This window comes from Mastomys coucha, unplaced genomic scaffold, assembly GCF_008632895.1.
Source record: "Mastomys coucha isolate ucsf_1 unplaced genomic scaffold, UCSF_Mcou_1 pScaffold9, whole genome shotgun sequence".
NCBI lineage: Eukaryota > Metazoa > Chordata > Mammalia > Rodentia > Muridae > Mastomys > Mastomys coucha.
Genome location: NW_022196915.1, coordinates 58,290,760 through 58,296,109, shown reverse-complemented (window position 1 = coordinate 58,296,109; position 5,350 = coordinate 58,290,760). Strand labels below are relative to the sequence as shown.

The 5,350-nt window shown below is 41.2% G+C and overlaps 1 long non-coding RNA gene across 2 annotated transcripts in view; it reads left to right on the top strand.

Moving 5' to 3' along the window:
* The window catches only part of LOC116084984, a 51,333-nt gene extending 46,395 nt beyond the window's left edge, over positions 1-4,938 (top strand). For both annotated transcript variants that reach the window (XR_004116341.1, XR_004116340.1), the window contains exons 3-4: positions 1,251-1,492; positions 4,631-4,938. This is a non-coding gene — a long non-coding RNA (uncharacterized LOC116084984). The remainder of the gene's footprint in view (positions 1-1,250; positions 1,493-4,630) is intronic.
* Positions 4,939-5,350: the final 412 nt, after the last annotated feature.

Here is a 5,350-nt window from a genome sequence, read left to right as displayed (position 1 = left end):
TCTCTCTCTCTCTCTCTCTCTCTCTCTCTCTCTCTGTCCTTGCAGTCATGACCGGCTTAACTTAATTTTCTCTTAACTAAAATAAAATATCTCAGGATTATGCATTGCCTTCTTTTAACTAATACATCACACAGCCCCAACATCAGCATCAGAGAGACATGGGCCCATTTGTATACATTAGAACTGACAATTTCTTTGCTCTTTTCTTTTCTTTCTCTCCATGTCTTGCTCTCTCTCTTCTTCCCTCCCTCCTCCTTTTTCTTTCTTCCTTCCTTTCTTTCTTTCTTTCTTTCTTTCTTTTCTTTCTTTCTCTTCCCACCTTTCCTGTCTTCCTATTTGTGAAATGCAAAGAACAGAGAGAATTCTCTGATTAATATCCAGCAAAGAAGCACCTTATTCTCCAGTACCACTGCCTATTTCTCTGCTTAGCATTTGAACTAGTCTCAGAACATTTGTGTTTGTACTTACTCCATTTGTGTACCTGGGCATTTTGAAGAAAGAAAGCAGCATGGTGAACAACTCTGGTGTTATGTCAGTGATCCTTGCTATTCCTGGCCCAATTTTGTCATCTTTTCTTGTCAGGCAAAGCTTGATGACTGTCATATAGCAAAGAGAATATAGAAAAAAGGATGGAACTTGCTTCTAAGTAGATGACAAAAACAATTATAGCTACCTTCTGGGAAAGCTAGTGCCAAATGGGGAAGTTCTGGGGAGAAGTTCCCCCAGCACAAGTTGCCAAGGCCTGCCTATATTTTTGCTCCATGAATGAGCATAGAAACAAACAAGTCAGTCTTGAAACTGCTTTAACCACAAATGAGTCCTAGACCTCAAACAGCTTGAACTCAACTTAGAAAGGCTAGTGATCCAAATATATCCACTAAAACAACTGAACCAACCTACAGAAATCATAAGTTAATAAAATTTGCTTTAATATGCCAAAATTTATGTGATTGGTTATAAAAGAATGCACAAAAAAACACAGGGAAAACTAGAATACAGAAAAGACAACTGATCTACCCAGCTTGGGCTGTAGTTTCTAGTTTAGTGACAGATCACAGGCATATATATGAGACCTTAGGTTCAATCTCAGTGTATATGTATGTGTATATGCATATATGTATATCTCATATATGTATGTGTGTGTGTTTGTGTGTGTGTTCTAACAATAGGAGAAAAGGCAACAGAAATCAAAGAACTAATCTGTTCAACCTACCACTCATTCTTGTTTCCACTAATTCTGATACCCCCAGTCTCTACACATCCTAAATACTTTGCTGGATTGTTGGAACTCAGGAGTGAAAGAGACAGAAGACAGAATCTGCCAACTGAACAGTCATTCAAGAAGACAAATGGTAAAGGATGAGGAGCTGGCACCAAAATCAGCAGTCAGTCAAACCATGAACTCAACATAGCTCCATCCCCAAGGCAACCATAAGGAATGAGAACGTTGCAGATGTCATTAGGACTATGAGTTCTATCACTCCTAGCCTGTGTAAGTATACCTGACCCAGTCTCACTGGAAAGCAAGTGTGAGTAAAAGTGAGAATTGTATAAAGTCCTTATATTTTGAGAGAAAGCTTGCAGATTGTTCTTACCCGACTCTGATATTTACCTGAAGCCTATGCCTGGGTCCTGGCATAGCAGCCATGACTGTACTACTCCTAGTTATGGGCAATTGAAAACTAGAGAAATGCCTCCAAGGAAACAGATCACTAAGGCAAGAAAGCTGTCTGTGAAGTTGATCATTTAGAATGTTCTCATCCTCATCTGTCCCTGCTATTTAGTGGAAGTTGGCCTGTCAAGTGACCCAGTGTGGCTGTCACTCCCATGGGCAGCAGCTTATTCCATTAGCTAATGAGAGTGCCACAGGGAGATAAACACAGCTTAGGCAGTCTCTCCCCTGGGTGCTTGGCCTTTCCTGCCCAGGTTACTGCAGACTGGCAGCTGGGTGGTGGGAGGAGGATCAAAGCAAAGGCAAAAAACACCTAAACACCTTGGCCTGGTTTCCCCAAAGAGGACCCTATGATGCTATGCCTTTGTAATTTGGCAAACAGAATTTGATGCTGTTTGAATTTGCAAACTAATGATAAGAAATAATTGCTAAACAGCTCAATAACTGACAGGAAATTGCCTTGTTTCTCTATAACAATGCAGCAAAACGATTCAATTAGGAGTACTGTAGATTAAAAAAAAATGTTTGTTTACATGATTTATTTCCTATGATAATAGATGAAAAAGATAGAAGGGATGGGGAGGAGAGGAGCCTGAAAGGGTTTTAAAGCCCCCTTATATCCAGAGAGAGGTCTAAGGATGCAAGGAAGGAAGACAAGCAGAAGCTGTTGGTTTTCTTTGAGATGTTGAAGAGAAAGAAATGAATTGCCACAGTACAGCCTCTCCCTGGATTCTGTGGTAGGAAGAAGAGATGCTGGGTAGCTGGGTAGGAAGCTAGGAGAGAAGTCCTTGATAGTTCCTGAATACACACACACTCACACACACACACACGCACCATATATACAAATACATGCACACACACATACATACCACAAACACATACACACCACATACACATCCACACCACCACACACAGAGAAACTCATGTACACACACATACACAACACACCTACATGCACAGGCACACACACTGCTTGTTTTCATTAGGCAGGCACTCCAGATGGGTGGCCAGGGCTCCTGTGTACTACTTCCTGATTCCAGTGGGTCTGCAGATCTGGTAGGAATCACATTTTGACATTTTTTTTCTGACTGTCTACTGCCTCCTCCCAGGTACAGAATACTTGCTCCCTCCCCCTTCAAAAACAAACAAACAAACAAATAAAAAACTTGGCTTGGCTCTGGCTTTCCTTTCTCAGGAACCTAGAGTTAAGAGAACACTTTAATAATTTTCCTTTTTAAAGAACCTTCCCAAGTAGAAAACTATCTCTTAAAGCTGAAATTTATTTTAACCACATGGGCATATGCCTGCTATGCTCAATAGAATTACTGCTAGTGGCTGGTGGGTAGCTGAGAGCTGGAACCCTGCATGTCTCTCCTGTAAGCTTACCTTGAGGCACCAGCTTCATTGCCCCACAAGAACAAAGAAGTATGCTGAACTATCAGCCAGGGGAAATGAAAGACTTCCAGAGCTCATTGCAAAAGCCATGATTGAGTTTTCTTGAATCTTTGAACCTGAATCTCCTTCATACTATATATGCAAATAATGAATATAACTCTACTGTCTTTGGGCAAAATTATTGATGTAAATCACAATTTCTACCCAATGACTCCTGAGAAGTTACATTCATTGGAGCAACAATGGCATAGATTACCTATTTATGCCAAATATCTACCCAGAATTATCTACTAGTATTAGTTACATTTCTATTGCTATAATAAAACACCAATGTCCGAGGCAGCTTATAGACGAAAGAGTTGGTTGGAGCTTATGGTTCCAGAGGGTTAGAGTCCATGATGTTGGAGCAAAGGTGCATTACTTGAAGCAGCAGCTAAGAGCTTACATCTTCAAGCAGGAAGCAGAGAGAATAAACTGGGAATGTCTCACCTTAAATTCTCAAGCTCACCACCAGAGGCGTAGTTCTTCCAACAGGGCCACACATGCTAAGACTTCCCAAACACCACCACCAGTGGGGAACCAAATAGACTATAGGGGACAAATTATTCAACCACCTGCCTACCTTGTCCTTTATTTCTACTAATGCCACACAGAAAAGCTGCCTTGTCTCCTTTTCTGTGAGAGTGTCTCTCCCACCAGAAAGGAGCAGGGGCTTTAAGGAAATGATGGTGATGCAGGATAACACTGATCCATTGCCTTCCTTGATAACAAACACAGAGAATCGGCTCTCAGTGTGGTATACTGCTCCCCTTTACTTACAGAAGTAAATGAAGATTGTAGTTCCTTGTTTCCTATTAAAGGGGTTTTTAGAGCAGAATGTTACAAACTCTTATCTGCTCATTTGAGTACAATTCCATCCCTTCTCTCTGCCCACTCTATGGTCCCACTGCCCCTTGTGCCATCTCTACCATCCAATATCACACCAAAGAGGCTAAAACTGTGGGAGAAGAGGCTTGGCTTACTCTTCCTGCTTTGGAACCCAATTATAGCTGGCTGCTTCAAAATTAACATTCACAGGCATGGAATTATGCTATAGACGCTTTATAGAAATCACTCAATCAAACAGAGTGAAATCTTTTTTATATAGTAATCATTTCCCACCATCAAATTTCATAGGAACGAACAGTTTGATCGAACCACCTAGTTAAACTGTGTATGAAATTAGTCATTCTCACCATAAACAGTGTCCCACTGCCTTCCCAGACAAAAGCTAACAGAATCAAGGTAGTAATTGGTTGGGAAATGACAGGTCCTAATTCTGTCTGAATTGGATCCTAGTTCCTTTCTCCATAAATCTGAAATTTCTGGAGTCCAGTGAACCAGCTCCATTTCTCCCACCCAAGGCAGGCCTAGAATGGAAAAAGCTCAGGGTTTAAAATCCTCATCATATTAATTAGCAATGGGATTGCAGGCAGGTAGTAGCTCTTTCTGGGTTTGTGAGATTAGGAATCAGACTTGATATCTCTTTGGTGGAATCAGTTTCTGATTTTGTTTCCTGAAAAGATGGACTCCATGGATCCAAAATCGTGGAATGGAGAAGAAAAGGGGATGGAATCAGTTCCTTCATAGCGAGCCAGTGCTGTGTGTTTCTCCAGGCAAAATCATTGTCCCAAAGATGAGTGATCTCGAATGTTCTACTTAACAGATGTGAGCCAGCTCCTACGTCTGTTATCAGCATTCTGTTCTCCTTCAGTGCCTCTCCTTCTACTATAACTGGAAGACCACATTTCCCTCTCCCACTGAGTCCAAGGAATTTGTCTCTGTCCCACCTGAATATTATAAAAAAAAAAACAAAAAAAAACAACCCCCCCCCCCACACACACACACGCTCTGCTGAGGACCAAAGAAAGTTCCTGGAGAGGGTCTCAGGTGCGCCCAGGCAGGCACCGTAGCCTCCATCTCTAGGATGTTAAAGATTTAGGCATAATAGCTTCTGGCTGTAATCTCTCCGCATTTTCCTCCCAGCAATGCTGTTAGCATCTTATATATTCTGGTCACATGGTCTTAAGTGAGAATCCAGGTGCAAAAGTAATTCCAGACTTATTTTTTTAGCATGGTGTTTAGCAGTTTATGAATCAGTTTCACATACATCTCTCATTAAAATTGTAGAACCACCCCATGAGGTAGATAGTTGTCATTATTTCCTATCGTTGGATAGGAAAATAAAGGTCCAAAGAGATGAAATGGGTTTGTTGAAATTCTTAGCCAGCAAATGAAAGCATC